Source organism: Salvelinus fontinalis, chromosome 18 (assembly GCF_029448725.1).
Source record: "Salvelinus fontinalis isolate EN_2023a chromosome 18, ASM2944872v1, whole genome shotgun sequence".
Taxonomy (NCBI): domain Eukaryota; kingdom Metazoa; phylum Chordata; class Actinopteri; order Salmoniformes; family Salmonidae; genus Salvelinus; species Salvelinus fontinalis.
The window spans coordinates 21,760,242-21,783,282 of NC_074682.1; the positions used below are offsets into that span (position 1 = coordinate 21,760,242).

Here is a 23,041-nt window from a genome sequence, read left to right on the forward strand (position 1 = left end):
TTTGGCCTAGACATTTTAATTAGCATGAATTAGATTGAGCAATAAAAGTCCTACTCGTGGCCTATTCCTGCTCTTTTCCCCGATCCATCAAACGCGTTTGGTATCATAGTGCTCTTTGACTTGTTGTCAGACTCACTTGGGCAGAACAAACTTAAACATGTACCTTTTTTCAATGGTGATTTGAATGTCATTGAGAAGGTGTCAAATGACCTGCTGAAAGGTGAATTTGTCTCCCGTTGTCTGTTGGAAAGCAGACTGAACCAGTTTTACGTTGGTGCCTTATTGCAAACAGGATGCATGTTTCCTTCTTTTCACTCTGCCATTTAGGCATGTATTGTGGAGTAACTACAATCAAATCAAAATCAAGTTTATTTTATATAGCCCTTCTTACATCAGCTAATATCTCGAAGTGCTGTACAGAAACCCAGCCTAAAACCCCAAACAGCAAGCAATGCAGGTGTAGAAGCACGGTGGCTAGGAAAAACTCCCTAGAAAGGCCAAAACCTAGGAAGAAACCTAGAGAGGAACCAGGCTATGAGGGGTGGCCAGTCCTCTTCTGGCTGTGCCGGGTGGAGATTATAACAGAACATGGCCAAGATGTTCAAAATGTTCATAAGTGACAAGCATGGTCAAATAATAATCAGGAATAAATGTAATTTGGCTTTTCATAGCCGATCATTAAGAGTTGAAAACAGCAGGTCTGGGACAGGTAGGAGTTCCATAACCGCAGGCAGAACAGTTGAAACTGGAATAGCAGCAAGGCCAGGTGGACTGGGGACAGCAAGGAGTCATCATGCCCGGTAGTCCTGACGTATGGTCCTAGGGCTCAGGTCCTCCGAGAGAGAGAAAGAAAGAGAGAAGGAGAGAATTAGAGAGCCAAGATTTTCAAAATGTTCATAAATGACAAGCATGGTCAAATAATAATCAGGAATAAATGTCAGTTGGCTTTTCATAGCCGATATTCAACAATGTTGTTGATCCATCCTAAATTTTCTCCTATTACAGCCATTAAACTCTTTAACTCTTTTAAAGTCACCATTGGCCTTATGGTGAAATCCCAGAGCGGCAATTGAGTAAGGAAGGATGCCTATATCTTTGTAGTTACTGGGTGTATTGATACACCAAAGTGTAATTAATAACTTCACCATACTCATAGGGATATTCAATCATAGCCACGGGAAGTAGGGGTGCTGAAGGTCCTTGATAAATAAATACAAATATATATAATATTAAATTCCTCCCAACAAAATGTGTGAACTAGTCCTTTATTGCTCCTGTTTTAGCAGAGAAACAAGGGCAGTGAATACTTTCTTAGAGCACTGTTGGTCACGGTCATTGCCAAATGTCGAAACTCAATAGATACATTCACAACTATGCTTACTGGGAATAACAAGGCCATTATCTCAACGTGCTAAAAAAGCTCTTTGACCTGTGCTTACACTGTACCGTTGTGCGTCCATCCACGGTCTCAGAGTCTTGAACTGTTGCTTTTAGGATTAGAGCTCCCAGGATGAGCCTGCCGGTGTCCCTTTCTGTAGCTCAAAATGTGGATTCTTCCCCCTCACCTTGATGTAGACTGGTCATACAGTATGTGCAGGCTTTCTTGACAGCATTTATAGGGCTAGACACAAGAGGAGATCTAAGGGTACAGATAAACCTGCAACACAACAATAAGGCAACAAGTGACAGTGATAACTATGGCCATGGGTCTTTACTGATATATCTGTGGTGGCCTATTTTTTCATGAAGAAAGATTTCATAATATAAAATTAAAATGTTTTGTCACATGCGCCGAATACAACAGGTGTAGACCTTACCATGAAATGCTTACTTACAAGCCCTTAACCAACAATGCAGGTTTTTTTAGATTACGTAAGTAAATATTTGCTAAAGAAAACAAATAATAATAATAATAACAAAATAACAATATTTAGGGCCTTCCTCTGACACCGCCTGGTTTAGAGGTCCTGGATGGCAGAAAGCTTGGCCCCAGTGATGTACTAGGCCGTAAGCACTACCAATGTTCCTTCAAAAAAAAAATCGGCACTGAGCAAATTTCACATTTGCTGAGCGCAAACTTGAACATTGTGTTAATTCTGTGCAACTTCAATGTAGGCCTACATTCCATGAGACTTTTGAAGAACAAAGAACATGCGGTGCTTGACAATAACCTGTTTATGCACTTGTCCTTCAAAAAAGGAGATGACTGAAAATGTTGCATTGTTAGATTTTTTATTTGACCTTTATTTAACCAGGTAAGCCAGTTGAGAACAAGTTCTCATTTACAACTGCAACCTGGCCAAGATAAAGCAAAGTAGTGCGACAAAAACAACAACACAGAGTTACACATAAACAAACGTACAGTCAATAACAATAGAAACATCTATGTACAGTGTGCAAATGTAGATGAGTAGGGAGGTAAGGCAATAAATAGGCCATAGAGCCGAAATAATTACCATTTAGCATTAACACTGTAGTGATAGATGTGCAGATGATGATGTGCAAGTAGAGATACTAGGGTGCAAAAGCGCAAGAAGATAAATAACATAATGGGGATGAGTTAGTTGGGTGTGCTATTTACAGATTGGCTGTGTACAGGTACAGTGATCGGTAAGCTGCTCTGACAGCTGATGCTTAAAGTTAGGAGGGGGAGATATAAGATTCCAGCTTCAGTGATTTTTGCAATTCATTCCAGTCATTGGTAGCAGAGAACTGGAAGGAAAGGCGGCCAAAGGAAGTGTTGGCTTTGAGGATGACCAGTGAAATATACCTGCTGGAGCGCGTGCTACGTTTGGGTGTTGCTATGGTGACCAGTGAGCTGAGATAAGGCGGGGCTTTACCAAGCAAAGACTTATAGATGACCTGGAGCCAGTGGGTTTGGTGATGAATCTGTAGCGAGGGCCAGCCAACGAGAGCATACAGTTCACAGTAGTGGGTAGTAAATGTGGCTTTGGTGACAGAACGGATGGCACTGTGATAGACTACATCCATTTTGCTGAGTAGAGTGTTGGAGGCTATTTTGTAAATGACATTGCCGAAGTCAAGGATCGGTAGGATAGTCAGTTTTACGAGGGTATGTTTGGCAGCATGAGTGAAGTAGGCTTTGTTGGGAAATAGGAAGCCGATTCTAGATTTCATTTTGGATTGGAGATGCTTAATGTGAGTCTGGAAGGAGAGTTTACAGTCTAACCAGACACCTAGGTATTTGTAGTTGTCCACATATTCTAAGTCAGAACCGTTCAGAGTAGTGATGCTAGTCGGGCAGGAGGGTACGGGCAGCAATCGGTTGAAGAGCATGCACTTAGTTTTACTAGCATTTAAAAGCAGTTGGAGGCCACGGAAGGAGTGTTGTATGGCATTGAAGCTCGTTTGGAGGTTTGTTAACACAGTGTCCAAAAAAAAGGCCAGATGTATACAGAATGGTGTCGTCTGCGTAGAGGTAGATCAAAGAATCACCAGCAGCAAGAGTGACATCGTTGATGTATACAGAGAAAAGAGTCGGCCCGAGAATTGAACCCTGTGGCACCCCCATAGAGACTGCCAGAGGTCTGGACAACTGGTCCTCCGATTTGACACTCTGAACTCGGTCTTAGAAGTAGTTGGTGAACCAGGCGTGGCAGTCATTTGAGAAACCAGGGCTATGGAGTCTGCCGATAAGAATGCGGTGATTGACAGTCAAAAGCCTTGGCCAGGTCGATGAAGACGGCTGCAGTGTACTGTCTTATCAATGGCGGTTATGATATCGTTTAGGACCTTGAGCATGGCTGAGGTGCATCCATGACCAGCTCAGAAACCAGATTGCATAGTGGAGAATGTACGGTGGGATTCGAAATGGTCGGTGATCTGTTTGTTAACTTGGCTTTCGAAGATTTTAGAAAAGCAGGGCAGGATGGATATAGATGTATAACAGTTTGGGTCTAGAGTGTCACCCCCTTTGAGGAGGGGGATGACCGCGGAAGCTTTCCAATCTTTGGGGATCTCAGACGATACGAAAGAGAGTTTGAACAGTCTAGCAATAGGGGTTGCAACAATTTCAGCGGATAATTTTAGAAAGAGAAGGTCCAGATTGTCTAGCCCAGCTGATTTGTAGGGATCCAGATTTTGCAACTCTTTCAGGATATCATTTGGGTGAAGGAGAAGAGGGGGGGGGGGCAAGTTGCTGCAGGGGGTGCAGAGCTGTTGGCCGGGGTAGGGGTAGCCAGGTGGAAAGCATGGCCACCCGTAGAAAAATGCTTATTGAAATGATTGATTATCGTAGATTTATCGGTGGTGACAGTGTTTCCTAGCCACAGCGCAGTGGGCAGCTGGGAGGAGGTGCTCTTATTCTTCATGGACTTTACAGTGTCCCAAAACTTTTTGGAATTAGTGCTACAGGATGCAAATTTCTGTTTGAAAAAGCTAGCCTTAGCTTTCCTAACTAACTGTGTATATTGATTCCTGACTTCCCTGAGAAGTTGAATATCGCGGGGGCTATTCGATGCTAATGCAGAACGCCACAGGATGTTTTTGTGCTGATCAAGGGCAGTCAAGTCTGGGGTGAACCAGGGGCTATATCTGTTCTTAGTTCCACATTTTTGGAATGGGCCATGCTTATTTAAGATGGTGAGGAAAGCACTTTTAAAAGAGCAACCAGGCATCCTCTACTGACAGGATGAGGTCAATATCCTTCCAGGATACCCGGGCCAGGTCGATTAGAAAGGCCTGCTCGCTGAAGTGTTTAGGGAGCGTTTGATAGTGATGAGTGGTGGTCGGTTTACCGCGGACCCATTACGGACACAGGTAATGAGGCAGTGATCGCTGAGATCCTGGTTGAAGACAGCAGAGGTAAATTTAGAGGGCAAGTTGGTCAGGATGATATCTAAAAGGGTGCCCATGGTTATGGATTTAGGGTTGTACCTGGTATGTTCCTTGTAGGAAAATGTTGTAGTTGGGGATGGAAATTTCTGGATTTTTGATGGCCTTCCTAAGCCAAGATTCAGACATGGCTAGGACATCTGGGTTGGCGGAGTGTGCTAAAGCACTGAATAAAACAAACTTAGGGAGGAGGCTTCTAATGTTAACATGCATGAAACCAAGGCTTTTACGGTTTCAGAAGTCAATCAAATTGCAATCAAATTTATTTTTAAAGCCCTTCTTACATCAGCTGATGTCACAAAGTGCTGTACAGAAACCCAACCTTTTTATATTTTCTGGGTCAAGGTTTGGCTTTTTCAAGAGAGACTATATTACTGGCACTTTTAGTGAGTTTGGTACACATCCGGTGGATAGAGAGCCGGTTGTTATGTTCAACATGAGGAGGGCCAAGCACAGGAAGCAGCTCTTTCAGTAGTTTAGTTGGAATAGGGTCCAGTATGCAGCTTGAAGGTTTAGAGGCCATGACTAAGAAATGAGAGTGCCTGGGAATGGGAGTGGTGCTGGGGGCTGCAGGGCCTGGGTTATCCTCTAAATCACCAGAGGAACAGAGGAGGAGTAGGATAAGGGTACGGCTAAAGGCTATAAGAACTGGTCGTCTAGTGCGTTCGGAACAGAAAGTAAAAGGAGAAGATTTCTGGGTGTGGAAGAATATATTCAAGGCATAATGTACAGACAAGGGAATCGTAGAATGTGAGTACAGTGGAGGTAAACCTAGGCATTGAGTGATGATGAGAGGTTTTGTCTCTAGAGGCACCAGTTAAGCCAGGTGAGGTCACCGCATGTGTGGGGGGTGGAACAAAAGGGCTATCGAAGGCATATTGGGCAGGCCTGGGGGCTCTACAGTGAAATAAGACAATCACTAACCAAAACAGCAATAGACAAGGCATATTGACATTAGGGAGAGGCATGTGTAGCCGAGTGATCATAGGGTCCAATGAGTAGCAATAGATGAGTCAGGGAGCCAATTCAGTAGTTGCTACTACGCTAGGCGAGCTGGAGACACGGTGATTCAGATAGCTAGCGGGCCGGGGCTAGCAGATGGGCCTCCGGTGACTTCGCAACGGAAGAGCCTGTTGAAACCACCTCAGACGATTACATTGGCAGACCAGTCGTGAAGGATTGGCGGGGCTCCGTGTCGCCAGTAAGGGTTCCAGGTCAATTGGCAAAAGAGGTATTGTAGACCAAGAATTGGCTGGTGGACCTCTTCGGCTAGCCAGGAGATGGGCTTAGCTCGAGGCCAGCTCAAGACGGGTGCTTGCTTCGGGACAGAGATGTTAGCCAGGAGTAGCCACTCGGATTGCGGCTAGCTAGCTGCGATGATCCGGTGTAAAGGTTCAGAGCTTGCGGTAGAAATCCGGAGATGTGCTCTGGGTTGATATCACGCTGTGCAGACTGGCAGGTATTGACCGAGCTGAGGCTTGCATGTGTCCGAGTTAATGGTGAAGACCGCTAGCAGTGGCTAACTGACTACTAGCTAGTTAGCTGGCTAGCTTCTGATGAGGGTTCCGGTTCTAAAGTATAAAAATAGCAGATCCGTACCACATTCGGTGAGGCGGGTTGCAGGAGAGTATATTCAGTCCGTAGATGGAAAGTGAGATTAAAATATATACAAACAATATACGAAAAAAACTATATTTACAAGGGAAAAGACGGGACAGGACAAAACACACATTCGACTGCTACGCGATCTTGGATTGGCGTATGCAGATGCAAGAAACCACTTTACAAAATACAATTCATTATTATTCCCATACCATTATTACAGAGAATCAGACAAATTATGCTACCCTCTGCCTATTGTCTACTAATAAAATACAACACTGCCCCTTTAAGACATAAAACAAAGCTCTTTACCTGACTAGCTTTTCAAAGATGGCTAGAAAGGCACACATTTTGTGCTTTTGTAGGAGGCAAAAACTCATCCATTGTTGACTAGAAATTAGCTTTAACTGGGCTAATAACTCACTAACTAGCAAAGAACATGAACAAATGTGCACAGGTGGCTACATTCAGCTCTCGTTTTGATCTGGCGGCAGCTCATGCTGTAAATACAGTCCAGTTCAACGTAAATGACACAGATCCATATATTGCAATGACTATTTGCATATAGGTCTACTGCAGCTCTGACTGGTTATAGCGCACCGTTCTGTGTAGAGTACGGGCCTGAGTCATGATTGTCAGTGCAATAGAATCCTACTCCAATGCGCTCTGCCTAGAAGAAAATCTCTTGCACAGCTGTCTTTTATAATGTCTTGTATAGTTCGTTTTGTTTCGGTATGTTACATTGATAGTGGCTAATATTGAGTTGATTCGAGAATAATTCCCAGAGCAGAGCGAAATGTTAATGGTGTTAACTAAAAGGGGAAAACTTTAGAAAGTTCAGTGAAGTTCAATCTCTTGCTTCTCTGAGGGGCTGATATTTCTTCTGCGAGACAGTGCGCAGCTCCCCTCGGGAAAATTGCGCACTACCCTCTGTAGCGCCTTGCAGTTGGATGCCGAGCAGTTGCCATACCAAACAGTGATGCAACCAGTCGGGATGCTCTCGATGGTGCAGCTGTAGAACTTTGAGGATCGGAGGACCCATGCCAAATCACTGTAGATGTGTCCATTTTTTGAAAGCGGAAGGCGTCCATAAGTATTTGCATAGTGCGACTGTCCTCTCTAGGAATGCTGAAGTCATACAGGGAGCCCTGCATTTTGCCACCTAGAAAGCAGCAGGAGAAAAACCAGTCCAAATCACCCCGAAAAACGAATTAAAACAGGCGAGGAAAAAGAACGACTTTGAGATTGTTGGGAAAGAGGTATGTGGGTGCTCCATATAACTCAACCGTGGCCGGAAATGAAGGGTTATTGAATGCGCTTGTACTTTTTGCTCTTGCCATGGCAAGCAATTTGTCCACAAATATGAACAACTCCTTGGCGGCTTGGCTAGTTACAGGCACCCCAATATAAATGGAGTCAAGAGTGTAGAGATTTGTCTCCCACTCTGTAGTCCAGTCATCTAGAACACAAGGCTTACCGTTGGGAACCTACAAGTGTTGATAGTGCTTTCTCTTCCATTCATATTAAATTATGAAAAGTGCTTAATTGGTGGTTGTGCGTAGCTTTTTTTATACATTTCTTCCAAAGAATAATTGCATATGGAAAATGTCCAGCCTCACTGCAATTAAACTTTTTTATATCTGGCTCCTGTAAGAATATAGTTAACTAGCTCTGTAGTAGGCTATACCCACATGGTATCTGTAAGCTGTAGGCTAGAGCACTCATGCCAATACCAGAGTGGGCACATTCGCTATACCTACAGTGGCTTGGGAAAGTATTCATCCCCCTTGGCATTTTTCCTGTTTTGTTGCCTTACAACCTGGAATTAAAATTGATTTTTGGGGGGTTTGTATCATTTGATTTACACAACATGCCTGCCACTTTGAAGATGCAACATATTTTGTATTGTGAAACAAACAAGAAATAATGCATAAAAACTGAAAACTTGAGCATGCGTAACTATTCAACCCCCCAAAGTCAATACTTTGTTGAGCCACCTTTTGCAGCAATTACAGCTGCAAGTCTCTTGGGGTATGTTTCTATAAGCTTGGCACATCTGCCCACTGGGATTTTTACCCATTCTTCAAGGCAAAACTGCTCCAGCTCCTTCAAGTTGGATGGGTTCCGCTGGTGTACAGCAATCTTTAAGTCATACCACAGATTCTCAATTGGATTGAGGTCTGGACTTTGACTAGGCCATTCCAAGACATTTAAATGTTTCCCCTTAAACCCCTCAAGTGTTGCTTGAGCAGTATGCTTAGGGTCATTGTCCTGCTGGAAGGTGAACCTCCATCCCCGTCTCAAATCTCTGGAAGACTGAAACAGGTTTCCCTCAAGTATTTCCCTGTGCCATCCATCATTCCTTCAATTCTGACCAGTTTCCCAGTCCCTGCCGATTAAAAACATCCCCACAGCATGATGCTGCCACCACCATGCTTCACTGTGGGGATGGTTTTCTCGGGGTGATGAGAGGTGTTGGGTTTGCGCCAGACATAGCGTTTTCCTTGATGGCCAAAAAGCTACATTTTAGTCTCAGCTGACCAGAGTACCTTCTTCCATAAGTTTGGGGGAGTCTCTCACATGCCTTTTGGTGAACCTAAAATGTGTTTGCTTATTTTTTTTCTTTAAGCAATGGCTTTTTTTATGGCCACTCTTCCGTAAAGCCCAGCTCTGTGGAGTGTGCGGCTTAAAGTGGTCCTATGGACAGAGACTCCAATCTCCGCTGTGGTGCTTTGCAGCTCCTTCAGGGTTATCTTTGGTCTCTTTGTAGTCTCTCTGATTAATGCCCTCCTTGCTGGTCCATGAGTTTTGGTGGGTGGCCGTCTCTTGGCAGGTTTTTGTGGTGCCATATTCTTTCAATTTTTTAATAATGGAGTTAATGGCGCTCCGTGGGATGTTCAAAGTTTGGGATATAACCCAACCCTGATCTGTACTTCTCCACAACTTTGTCCCTGACCTGTTTGGAGAGATCCTTGGTCTTTAGTGCCGCTTGCTTGGTGGTGCCCCTTGCTTAGTGGTGCTGCAGACTCTGGGGCCTTTCAGAACTGTTACGCGGAGTGGAACAGGGGAACCCAAGAGCAGACAATTTAGACGAGGAGGCTGGGATGAAGTAACCAAGGTATTTATTGAAACACGGGGGAGATGGAGTGCAGGTCAGGGGAAGCTCGGGCAGGTTGCTGGAAACCAGGTTCGGAGGCTGAGGCTGGAGCGAGAGGGGTTGAGACAGGGTAAGCAGGTCCGGAGGGGAATCCAAGGGAGTAGTAGAGTGGGGAATCCAGGACAGAGTAGCAGGATGACGAGACGTGGGACTGGAGACAGAGACCAGAGTCAGAGCAGACAGAACTGTAGCGGAGAGGAAAACAGTGTCAGGCAAGGAAAACAGGCACAACAGGATATGAATACTAACAAATGGCTAGAAACGTAGACTGACTGAGCAGAGATTACGATCTGGCAGCATGGAAGGGCTGAGTATTTGTAGAGGTCTTTATTATGGAACAGGTTGCAGCTGGTGGGGATCTGCTCTGACTCCAGCACACCTGTCTCCGCCCACACACACACAGAGAGGCAGAGAGAGAGACAGAGAGAGAGAGTACTAGGGTGTGGCGGCAGGTCAAGGAGACACAGGATGAGCAGTAGAAGGCGTTGCAGGAGCAGATGTGACACAGAACAGGTGTATATATACTGAGATCATGAGACAGATCATGTGACACTTAGATTGCACACAGGTGAACTTTATTTAACTAATTATGTGACTTCTAAAAGGTAATTGGTTGCACCAGATCTTATTCTAGGGGCTTCATAGCAAAGAGAGTGAACACATATGCATGCACCACTTTTCCGTTTTTTATTTATTTTGGGGATTTCACTTCACCAATTTTGACTATTTTGTGTATGTCCATTACATGAATCAATTTAAATTACAAGTTGTAATGCAACAAAATGGGAAAAATGCCAAGGGGGATGAAAACTTTTGCAAGGCACTGTACGCAACATTTTTTGTGACAAAACCATCAGTAGGCCTAGAGTTGAAAATGCAATGGAAACCCTTTTAACTTTTTATTCGGTACATGAGAATTTAACCACAAAAGTTATTTTTATGTGCACTACATATTTACACACAGGCTTTTATCTGCAACAAGTAATTTGTTGGAAACAACTCTGATGGGAAAATGTGCATATTGTTTTTATGCAGATTTTAGAATATTTGCATGAAAATCTGTCGCCAATTGGATGAAAACCTAGCTATAGACACCATAAAGACTCAGGCAACTGCACTAGTCCAGTGTTACTTTGATTATGCCTGCACATCATGGTTTACCAGCAGCCCCAAACACCTAAAGAATAAGCTACAGACTATAACACGCTTGTAAGATTTAAACTCCCCCTTATAAACTCAGCAAAAAAAGAAACGTCCCCTTTTCAGGACCTTGTCTTTAAAAGATAATTCGTAAAAATCCAAATAACTTCACAGATCTTCATTGTAAAGGGTTTAAACACTGTTTCCAATGCTTGTTCAATGAACCATAAACAATTAATGAACATGCACCTGTGGAACGGTCGTTAAAACACTAACAGTTTACAGACGGTAGGCAATTAAGGTCACAGTTATGAAAACGTAGGACACTAAAGAGGCCTTTCCACTGACTCTGAAAAGCACCAAAATAAAGATGCCCAGGGTCCCTGCTCATCTGTGTGAACGTGCCTTGGGCATGTTGCAAGGAGGCATGAGGACTGCAGATGTGGCCAGGGCAATGAATTGCAATGTCCGTACTGTGAGACATCTAAGACAGCGCTACAGAAAGATAGGACGGACAGCTGATCATCCTCGCAGTGGCAGACCATGTGTAAAAACACCTGCACAGGATCGGTACATCCGAACATCACACCTGCAGGACAGGTACAGGATGGCAACAACAACTGCCCGAGTTACACCAGGAACGCACAATCCCTCCATCAGTCCTCAGACTGACCGCAATGAGGCGGCAGGTAGCCTAGTGGTTAGAGCGTTGGACTAGTAACCGAAAGGTTGCAAGATCGAATCCCCGAGCTGACAAGGTAAAAATCTGTCGTTCTGCCCCTGAGCAAGGCAGTTAACCCACTGTTCCTAGGCCGTCATTGAAAATAAGAATTTGTTCTTAACTGACTTGCCTAGTTAAATAAGCGTTATTTTTTTTTAAATAATAATAAAATGGGCTGAGAGAGCCTGGACTGAGTGCTTGTAGGCCTGTTGTAAGGCAGGTCCTCACTAGACATCACCTGCAACAATGTCGCCTATGAGCACACACCCACCGTCACTGGACCAGACAGGACTGGCAAAAAGTGCTCTTCACTGACGAGTCGTGGTTTTATCTCACCAGGGGTTATGGTCGGATTCGCGTTTATCGTCGAATGAGTGTAACACGAGGCCTGTACACTGGAGCAGGATTGATTTGGAGGTGGAGGGTCCGTCATGGTCTGGGGCGGTGTGTCACAGCATCATCGGACTGAGCTTGTTGTCATTGCAGGAAATGTGTGTGTTACAGGGAAGACATCCTCCTCCCTTATGTGTTACTCTTCCTACAGGCTCATCCTGACATGACCCTCCAGCATGACAATGCCACCAGCTATACTGTTCGTTCTTTGCGTGATTTCCTGCAAGACAGGAATGTTAGTGTTCTGCCATGGCCAGCGAAGAGCCCGGATCTCAATCCTATTGAGCACGTCTGGGACCTGTTGGATCGGAGGGCTAGAGCTCAGAAATTTCCGGGAACTTGCAGGTGCCTTGGTGGAAGAGTTGGGTAACATCTCACAGCAAGAACTGGCAAATCTGGTGCAGTCCATGAGGAGAAGATGCACTGCAGTACTTAATGCAGCTGGTGGCCAGACCAGATACTGACTGTTACTTTTGATTTGGACCCCCCCTTTGTTCAGGGACACATTATTCTATTTCTGTTAGTCACATGTCTGTGGAACTTGTTCAGTTTATGTCTCAGTTGTTGAATCTTGTTATGTTCATACAAATATTTACACATGTTAAGTTTGCTGAAAATAAATACAGTTGACAGTGAGAGGATGTTTCCTTATCCTTTTTGCTGAGCTAAACTTATCTGGAGGTGGAGCATTTCTTGGTCTTTATCTATGTAATTGTATATGTATTTTTTGAAAAAAATAGGGATCACGTAGGAAATAAGTCACTGACTTTATTGTGCAATCCTGCAATCCACTTAAACTTTGTAAAATCAATCAATTGATAAATCCAAACTGCGCAGCGCTCATTTGATGAATGAAAAGAGACATCGGTTATTAAAATAAAAAACGTTTAATGACATTTAGAGATTGTCAAGTCAAGCCTTCGATACTGGGTAGGCCTTCAAGGTAGGGTATGTATTTTCTCTCTGTCGAGATAGACTATGTCACTTTATTGTGGTGCTGAAAACGCGAAATGATAGGTAGGTATGCTTTGTTTATTGGTTATCTGGTGCATTGGCACAGAAACCTGTTGGTGGTATACAGTACCATTCAAAAGTTTTACTACACCTACTCATTCAAGGGTTTTTCTTTATTTTTTCTATTTTCTACATTGTAGAATAATACAGTCGTGGCCAAAAGTTGAGAATGATTAATATATATTCATATTAAATATTAATTTCCACAAAGTTTGCTGCGTCAGTGTCTTTAGATATTTTTGTCAGATGTTACTATGGAATACTGAAGTATAATTACAAGCATTTCATAAGTGTCAAAGGCTTTTATTGACAATTACATGAAGTTGGAAAGAGTCAATATCTGCAGTGTTGACCCTTCTTTTTCAAGACCTCTGCAATCCGCCCTGGCATGCTGTCAATTAACTTCTGGGACATATCCTGACTGATGACAGCCCATTCTTGCATAATCAATGCTTGGAGTTTGTCAGAATTTGTGGGTTTTTGTTTGTCCACCCGCCTCTTGAGTATTGACCACAATTTCTCATTGGGATTAAGGTCTGGGGAGTTTCCTGGCCATGGACCCAAAATATCGATGTTTTGTTCCCCGAGCCACCTAGTTATCACTTTTGCCTAATAGCAAGGTGCTCCATTATGTTGGAAAAGGCATTGTTCGTCACCAAAATGTTCCTGGATGGTTGGGAGAAGTTGCTCTCGGAGGATGTGTTGTTACCATTCTTTATTCATGGCTGTGTTCTTAGGCAAAATTGTGAGTGAGCCCACTCCCTTGGCTGAGAAGCAACCCCACACATGAATGGTCTCAGGATGCTTTACTGTTGGCATGACACAGGACTGATGGTAGCGATCACCTTGTCTTCACCGGACAAGCGCCCCAAACAATCGGAAAGGGGATTCATCAGAGAAAATGACTTTTGCCCAGTCCTCAGCAGTCCAATCCCTGTACCATTTGCAGAATATCAGTCTGTCCCTGATGTTTTTCCTGAAGAGAAGTGGCTTCTTTGCTGCCCTTCTTGACACCAGGCCATCCTCCAAAAGTCTTCACCTCACTGTGCGTACAGATGCACTCACACCTGCCTGCTGCCATTCCTGAGCAAGCTCTGTACTGGTGGTGCCCCGATCCTGCAGCTGGATCAACTTTAGGAGACGGTCCTGGCGCTTGCTGGACTTTCTTGGGCGCCCTGAGGCCTTCTTCACAACAATTGAACCGCTCTCCTTGAAGTTCTTGATGATCTGATAAATGGTTGATTTAGGTGCAATCTTACTGGCAGCAATATCATTGCCTGTGAAGCCCTTTTTGTGCAAAGCAATGATGACAGCACGTGTTTCCTTGCAGGTAACCATGATTGACAGAGGAAGAACAAGGATTCCAAGCACCAACCTCATTTTGAAGTTTCCAGTCTGTTATTCAAACTCAATCAGCATGACAGAGTGATCTCCAGCCTTGTCCTCGTCAACACTCACACCTGTGTTAACAAGAGAGTCACTGACATGATGTCAGCTGGTCCCTTTGTGGCAGGGCTGAAATGTAGTGGAAATGTTTTGGGGGATTTTCAGTTCATTTGCATGGCAGAGAGGGATTTTACAATTAATTGCAATTCATCTGATCACTCTTCATAACATTCTGGAGTATATGCAAATTGCCATCATACAAACTGAGGCAGCAAACTTTGTGAAAATTAATATTTGTGTAATTCTCAACTTTTGGCCACGACTGTAGTGAAGACATCAAAACTATGAAATAACACATCTGGAATAATGTAGTAACCAAAAAAGTGCTAAACAAAATATATTTTATTCTTCAAATAGCCACCCTTTGCCTTGATGACAGCTTTGCATTCTCTCAACCAGCTTCATGAGGTAGTCACCTGGAATGCATTTAAATTAATAGGTGTGCCTTCTTAAAAGTTAATGCATTTGAGCCAACCAGTTGTGTTGTGACAAGGTAGCGGGGGTATACAGAAAATACCAAATAGGGCTAAAAGACTCCAAGCATTTATTTGGGCTGCAATTTCTGAGGCTGGTAACTCTAATGAACTTATCCTCCGCAGCAAAGGTAACTCTGGGTCTTCCATTCCTGTGGCGGTCCTCATGAGAGCCAATTTCATCATAGCGCTTGATGATTTTTGCGACTGCACTTGAAGAAACTTTCAAAGTTCTTGAAATTTTCCGGATTGACTGAACTTCAATGTCTTATAGTAATGATGGACTGTTGTTTCTCAAAAAATGGACTTGGTGTTTTACCAAATAGGGCTATCTTCTGTATACCACCCCTACCATGTCACAACACAACTGATTGGCTCAAACACATTAAGAAGGAAAGAAATTCCACAAACTAACTTTTAACAAGGCACACCTGTTAATTGAAATGCATTCCAGGTGACTTCCTCATGAAGCTGGTTGAGAGAATGCCAAGAGTGTGCAAAGCTGTCATCGAGGCAAAGGGTGGCTACTTTTTGATTACTACATGATTCCATGTGTTATTTCATAGTTTGATGTCTTCACTATTTTTCTACAATGTAGAAAATAGTAAAAATAAAGAAAAACCCTTGAATGAGTAGGTTTAAACTTTTGACTGGTACTGTATATTTTATATAATTATAGATATGGCATCAAAATGTTGAAAATCTGACTACCCCCTAGTTTATCATTGTCTGCATCCGGCTTTGATCGTAGTGTAATGAAACAGGCAGGGAGAGTGAACTCGTCCGTGATGGTTGGCAACCTTCTGGCCTGTAGCCCCCCAGTAAATTTAGAACTGTCCCTAGAAAAACACTACCAGTCAAACAAACTGGATTTGAATTTGATGGCCATTATCCATGATTGATTGTTGTTCATTTGAGCACTGTGTCTTTCTTAGTTGTCTCGTTACATTTTCCTAATAACATTATTTTTAAGATTGCTTGTGCTCAAACAAACTTAAGGCCAGGCACTGCACCCTATCAGAATAAACGTTTATCAGTTGAATGTGGAAACAAATATAATAATTTTTTTGTAATATAATTTCAGAAATATTGTATACAATATGCAAATTAGGTGATCTCATTAAATATGTGCATATTACACAAATAAATGTTTCTATACACTGGATGCAGTCAGTTTAAATACTTTGATTTCATTTTGTTAAGACACTCCAGGACCGGGCTTACACATTGTGGGTGCATACTTTTTTCATCTTTCTAACTGTAAAATACTAAAGAAAAGGTACATCAAATACATTTTTTGCCCTATTTTTCAGAAGAAAATGTAATGTAGAATAAAATTGACAACATATTAACAATTCCCTATGTATAAGTATAGAGAATAATTCTAAGGATGACTATGCAAATGCATTTGATGAATGCAGATGCTTCTGAGGCTTAGAAAAATGTGTTGGCATGTGGGAAAAGTCTGACTTTCGGGAAATAACAGTTAAAGACAGGGACAGTGAATTTAGACAACCAAACGTCAAACACATGTTTAGACCCAATCACCATCTCTTCGAAGTAAGTTAATACATAACATTCTCTATGAAATGGGATTGTAAATTGTGTGATTCATTGTAGTGAGCTTTGAAATTACAGATGTCCATTTAAAAGTGGTTATAATTCATGACATTTTGGTGATGGTAGCAAGATAAACTAATGAAAATGAACATCTATCAACATTTTAACTTAAAAAAACAAACATATTTAAAATAATAATATTAATGGACCAACATACTAAAAAATCTCAAAATAGATAAGAACATGCAAAAAGGTCATTTTAGCCTCTGGCCTTAATCAGTATTTTTAAGGACACCAACTGCTGTGTGAAAAATAACCACAGAACTGCTGGCGCTGTAGTATGTTGGAGTGGATAAGAGACTGCTTTGTCATCTGGTTGGATGGAGGGAGGACAACATGCGATGTGACAGTTGACCCCAACTGCTTCCAAACAGTAGGCTACTGCATAGCAGTTGAAAGAGGGTTAATAAAACAAACAATAATAAATACTTTTGGATTAAACAAATTAACCAAATTATATTCCTGACATTTTACATTAATCTTTGTGTGTCCATGACTCTCAGTTCCATTGCCTTACACATGTCTTTTGTTAAGCAATATGATCATATCGGCGATAAATAATTTTTGTTAAATTGATACTCACCTTTATAGGGGTAGGGCTAGTGTTCCCACACGGCCATGTATCCATGTTACAGCTCGTGTTTATGGAAGACCGAGGCTGCGTTTCAAACTCATAAAAGACACACACTCCTCCAGTTAGCCTCGCCTTATGCACTTGAGGAAATCCCCGCGGCCATCCTGGTCGTTGGTCCAAATGATTAAACAATCAAGGAAAGTTGGCAACGTAAGCCCCTCAGCCCTCATTTTTGATCGAGTTTGCGAGTGTACAATTATGTTCACTCCGGGGCCTGAAAAGCCCCATAATTCAATTTGCGATGAGTGTACATCCGCTAAGAAAAGTCAGCCACAATGTAAAACTATCATTACTATGTAGAAGTCAACATGCAAGTGTAAGTAGAAACGAATGTAAATAAGTTAAAAAATATGCTACTGATGCACATGCCGGCTCAAACACATCATAAAAGTAATGATGTTTTTGTTTGGTTGGCTTTTGGAAACGTTAGCTTGCGCATATAACTTTCCCTGACATCACACTTATACATTGTAATTTTCGATTTACCTGATATACTAGGATGGCTAACATTCGATGTCTGCGGAGGCGTTGTCTTCTAGACAAAATATGAAATGCAATCATAATTGACTGTAGCACATATAAGGCACACATAACAGTTCCATGATGCCTGAAAACACATCCTTTGTATGAACGAGTGACACATTTCCGGGCAATAGTGGTCCATTTAAAATCAATAAATTCTTCCCTTGTCCCTTGCCCTGCAAGTGTCAACTCATCAGACGTCATGTTACGTCATCAGAAGTGTCCACTTAATTTGAGGGCTGAGGGGAGTGGGTGTGTCTGTTTGGAAAGCAGCCAGAGGGACCACCTTTGCTAATTAGCTACCTAGCATGACCCGAACACCGGTGCGTAACGGAAAGCCTTGAGAAAGATGATGTCACTGAAAAATACAGTCTGCTGCAACGGTGTTAAAGCCGGGTAAAACCATGTACAGTAAGTGTATAATTTGCACTTGTGAAATTATTTTCATGTGATATGAAATACTAGAACCGTATCGCAATTGAGGATCGATTCACGCGTAGATGGAGTATTTGGCTGCTTTGGCTGCCAGAGCCAGTCTACCTATGAAAATAACATATAAGGAAGGTCTTTGGACCTTAAACAGTTACGGTACATCTTGGGCTAGACTTTCCCATAGCCCGTCATCGACTACAGTTTGGCCATGATAGAACTAACAAGTTTATTAATTGCCTGTCTTTTCACAGTGAAAGGCTGCCACCTTGTGGTATTTCGTAGTAGCATGAGTTGGTAGTGATACATCTGCAAAATGCACTACATGTTTGCAAAGTGTTCAAACCGATTCATGATTGATCTGGCAATGTGGTTCGGAGGCTCCATACAGAGGGTTTGACTCAATTGCGGAGCCTCCACAGGCTTGCAGAGGCCAAATCAAGCTCCATACCGCATCATTGTGTACGAGCTCATTTCTGCTTGAGCCGAAAATGTAGTCGGAGGCGCCGTATGGATGGTGTGACGCAATCGCGGAGCCTCAAATTGATCTTTGTACGGCATCGCTTTTCGCCTCTCAAATTTTGTAAGAGCCCATTTTTGTTTGATCTGCACATGCTGTCAGAGGTGCCATTTGGATGGTGTGACGCCATTGCATTGCCCCATATCATTCATTTTCAAAGACACAAGTAGGTATATCAGAATTAAAATATGTGGTTACATTGGGAAGAAGTGGAATAATAAAATACGTTTGGGGAATAACAGTAGTGTTCTTGCTGACAAGAAAATAAATGACCCTATATTTTAGCCCAGTGTTAAGAATTAGAATTGTCCCACTGATCAGACTAAATAAAGTACATAGATAATACAATCTCCTGAGGACAAGATTACATAAATCTGCCCCTACACCTAACCAAATTCTACTTCTATTTTTTCCCACTCTAGAAGCAAACGTACGCTTTTGAGTTTACAATCTGTTTGACAAAATGATTTTCATATTTACAAATCAGGCAGAGCCCCACCTGTTTAGCTAATATATATATCTTTTTTTGTGTGTCTATTTTGCATGTTATTTGGGCAATAGTACCTGTCACATCAGTTTGCAAACAATATCATTAAAAAAATAATAATTGAGTTAATAAAGCCACACAAACATGGTCTCTTTTTTGCTTTCTTGAGTAAGGTAGCTCCAAAATGCAGATCTGGCCTCTTAGTAGTGTAACCGGTGTGAAATGGCTAGCTAGTCAGCGTGATACGTGCTAATAGCGTTTCAATCGGTGACGTCACTCACTCTGAGACCTTGAAGTAGTTGTTTCCCTTGCTCTGCAAGGGCCGTGGCTTTTGTGGAGCTATAAGTAACGATACTTCGTAGTGTGTCAGTTGTTGATGTGTACAGTGAGTCCCTGGTTCAAGCCCAGGTAGGGGCGAGGAGAGGGACGGAAGCAAAACTGTTACATTTCTGAATTCAAAAGTGCTGAACTAAGTCCGTTTTAGTTCGCTCATTAATGTCTTAATCGAAATTACGGATTGCCTCTTATCCGCTCATTGTTCCCTTATGCCAGTTTGTACGTCTCAATTGTTAGTAGAAACCACATTTTTTAAAGCAATTCAGCTAAAATTAGGCTGAATGAACTGTTTCGCTGACAGACAAGGCTTCGCTGATAGCCAGGTGTAGTAGTGGTAAATATTCACTCCATGATGCTGAAAATAAATCTCTGCTGTTGGGACAGCTTTATGTAGGCCCTAATAGGTTGTGGGCACCGTTATAGTGCAATTAATGTGTTGTTGTGTAGTGGCTTTGCTGGCATGCATCAAAATAATGTTTTTGAGTTAGCCCCGCCAAATTGAGTTCTGTACAGCATCACCGTGAGCCTCTCAAATTTGTAACAATGTGGAGGGCTCAGTATAGCTCCGCATTGACATGATTGGTTGATGGTAGTTGAGGGCGGGAGGTCCTGTATAAACACAAACTCACTTCCTTGACAACTTCCTTCAACAGCTCTGCGCTCTTCCGTGACGCGCAAGAAGTATGAATGCCCTGACTTCTGCAGAGGCCATATTACCCTAAATGCTGAACGGCCAATGCAGACATTGTATTGATTGACCGACCGCAGTGCCTTTACTCGCAAATCTTGTAACAATGCGGTATCTGCAGTATCTGGTTGATGGTAGGTGGATGCGGTATGTCCTGTATAAACACTCACTCTTCCTTGACTACTTCCTTCACAACAGCTTTGCTCTGCGAAGCGCGTATGAATGCCCTGACTTCTGCAGAGGCCTCCGCTCAGTAAATGCTGTACGGCCAATGCAGATGTCGGAATGACCATAATTCGCATTTTAGTCTATGTGGGGTCGCCAGAAACCCTAACATACAGTTTTTAGGGTTACAGTATTTTCAACCTAACTTCCATTTCAGTGGTGGAAAAAGTACTCGGTTGTCATTTAAGTAAAGATACCTTAATAGAACATGACTCAAGTAAAAGTGAAAGTCATCCAGTAAAATACTACTTGAGTAAAAGTCAAATAGTATCTGCTTTAAATGTACTTAAGTACCCATCAGAGGTGGAATAAGTACTCAGTTGTCATACTTGAGAAAAAGTAAAAGCTAATCAAATTCCTTATATTAAGCAAACCAGATGGCAGGATTTTCTTTTTTTAAATTCTTATTTATGGGCAGCCAGGGGGCACACTGCAACACTCAGCCATAATTTACAAAAGCAGTATTTGTGTTTAGTGAGTCTAACTTATCAGAGGCAGTAGGGATGACAACGCGTTGATTGGACCATAATGCTGTCCTGCCTGAGCATTCGAAATGTAAAGAATACATTTGTGTGTCGGGGGGGGGAAATGTATGGGAGTATAAAGTACATACTTTAATTACAAATGTAATGGAGTAAAAGTCAAAGTTGGCAAAAATATATAAATTGTAAAGTACAGATACCCCCCAAAACTACTTAAACATGCAAAGATAAGTAGTACTTCAAAGTTTTACATCACTGTTCAATTTCCCATCAAAAACATCCCCACAGCATGATGCTGCCACCACCATGCTTCACCGTAGAGATGGTGCCAGGCATTCAGGCCAAAGAGTTCAATCTTGGTTTCATCACACAAGAAAATCTTGTTTCTCAAGGTCAGTCTTTAGATGCCTTTTGGCAAACTCCAAGTGGGCTGTCATGTGGCTTCTGTCTGGCCACTCTACCATAAAGGCCTGCTTGGTGGAGTGCTAAAGAGATGGTTGTCCTTCTGGAAGGTTCTCCCATCTCCACAGAGGATCTCTGGAGCTCTGTCAGAGTGACCATCGGGTTCTTGGTCACCTCCCTGATCCAAGGCCCTTCTCCCCCGATTGCTCAGTTTGGCTGGGCGACCAGCTCTAGTCTTGGTGGTTCCAAACTTCTTCCATTTAAGGCCACTGTGTTCTTGGCAACCTGCTGCAGAAATGTTTCTGTACCCTTCCCCAGATCTTTGCCCCGACACAATCCTGTGTGTGTGCCTTTCCAAACCATGTCCAATCAATTGAATTTACCACAGGTGGACTCCAAGTTGTAGAAATAGCTCAAGGATAATCAATAGAAACAGGATACACTTGAGCTCAATTTTGATTCTCATAGCAAAGCGTCTGAATACTCTATGTAAATCATTTCAGTTTTTATTTTTACTACATTTCTAAAAACCTGTTTTCGCTTTGTCATTATGGGATATTGTGTGTAGATTGCAGATTAAAAAAATATATATACATATTTTTTTTAGATTAAGGCTGTAATGTAACAAAATACGTAAAAAGTCAAGGGGTCTGAACACTTTCCGAAGGTACTGTATAGAAACCCTGCTATGATGCTATGTATTGGCCATTGAGAGGCACTGAAGCCACCGGTTGGCCATATTGGCACTCCCAAGTAGGAGCAGTCCTCCATAGGAATGAATGGAATTCTACAGTATTTCAATTAAATTATTTCCAACAACATGTGAAAAGAGTCATGGGGAGTGAATACTTTCTTAAGGCACTGTATTTGAATGAAATGTCAAAGAAATTACATGTATTTTATATTTTGTTGTAGTTGGGACTGTAATGTTAGTAATCTCCCAAAATGTTACTTTTTAATGTTTTTATATTTTATTTGTATATTTAGCTCACATAATATAATGTAAAAGTATGCATTAAGGTCTGCAATAGAATCAATTCATGAATGCATTTCTATAGCTTACAAAATATTTGTTTACAATGGTGAGGGAGTGCTACGGTGGCTTCAACACAGTGCCCCTTATCAGTCATCGTGTGAATTAATGCATACTGGCCATATTGTTGCTACGGTGTATCGAGGGACAAACAGTGATATTGCCGTTTTTCTTTATTTTTTCAAGCAATGGTCTTTTAAGGGACTATGTGAGGCACATACGTTCACTTCACGTAGGAGAAGGGCGCAACTGCAGCCCGCAATTCGGGGGATTCCTGCATGTGGGCATTCCTGCATCTGCAGGAACCCCACTTTATACTTCTATTGGTCCATTTTTAAGCTATGACTCCATACAGAAATGGTTTGTTGAGATCTGTGTTGAAGAACTTGACTGGCCTGCACAGAGCCCTGACCTCAACCCCATTGAACACCTGGGATGAATTGGAATGCCGACTGTGATTCAGGCCTAATCACCCAACATCATTGCCCGACCTTACTAATGCTCTTGTGGCTGAATAGAAGCAAGTCCCCACATCAATGTTCTAACATCTGGTGGACAACCTTCCCAGAAGAGTGGAGACTGTTATAGCATCAAAGAGGGGACCAACTCCATATTAATGCCCATGATTTTGGAATGAGATGTTTGACGAGCAGGTGTCCACATACTCTTGGTCATGTAGTGTATTTCAGCGCAGTAAAAGTGATAATTAACTACAGTGGCCATGATCAAGTGTACGGCTACTTGTCCGGTCTGTGTTTCCTTTATGCCTGCTACTCGAGACAAAAGAATGTATGATCAAGAGGGGATACAGAGAGAACACTTTCTTTGTGAGATATCTACCTGAAAACATAATCTAAGTGATT

The 23,041-nt window shown here is 42.3% G+C and overlaps 2 long non-coding RNA genes across 3 annotated transcripts; both read right to left on the reverse strand.

Annotated features, from left to right (window-relative positions):
- Positions 1-351: 351 nt before the first annotated feature.
- On the reverse strand, positions 352-17,764 carry LOC129815143 (uncharacterized). Of its 2 annotated transcripts, none has more exons than XR_008753396.1 (3): positions 17,541-17,764; positions 17,004-17,158; positions 352-1,621 (listed from the first exon to the last, which is right to left on the reverse strand). It is a non-coding gene; the product is annotated as an uncharacterized LOC129815143 (long non-coding RNA). The 2 variants fall into 2 exon arrangements; XR_008753395.1 differs by having other exon boundaries at positions 352-1,657.
- Positions 9,562-13,030, reverse strand: LOC129815144 (uncharacterized). The gene is made up of 2 exons (XR_008753397.1): positions 9,887-13,030; positions 9,562-9,798 (listed from the first exon to the last, which is right to left on the reverse strand). It is a non-coding gene; the product is annotated as an uncharacterized LOC129815144 (long non-coding RNA).
- Positions 17,765-23,041: the final 5,277 nt, after the last annotated feature.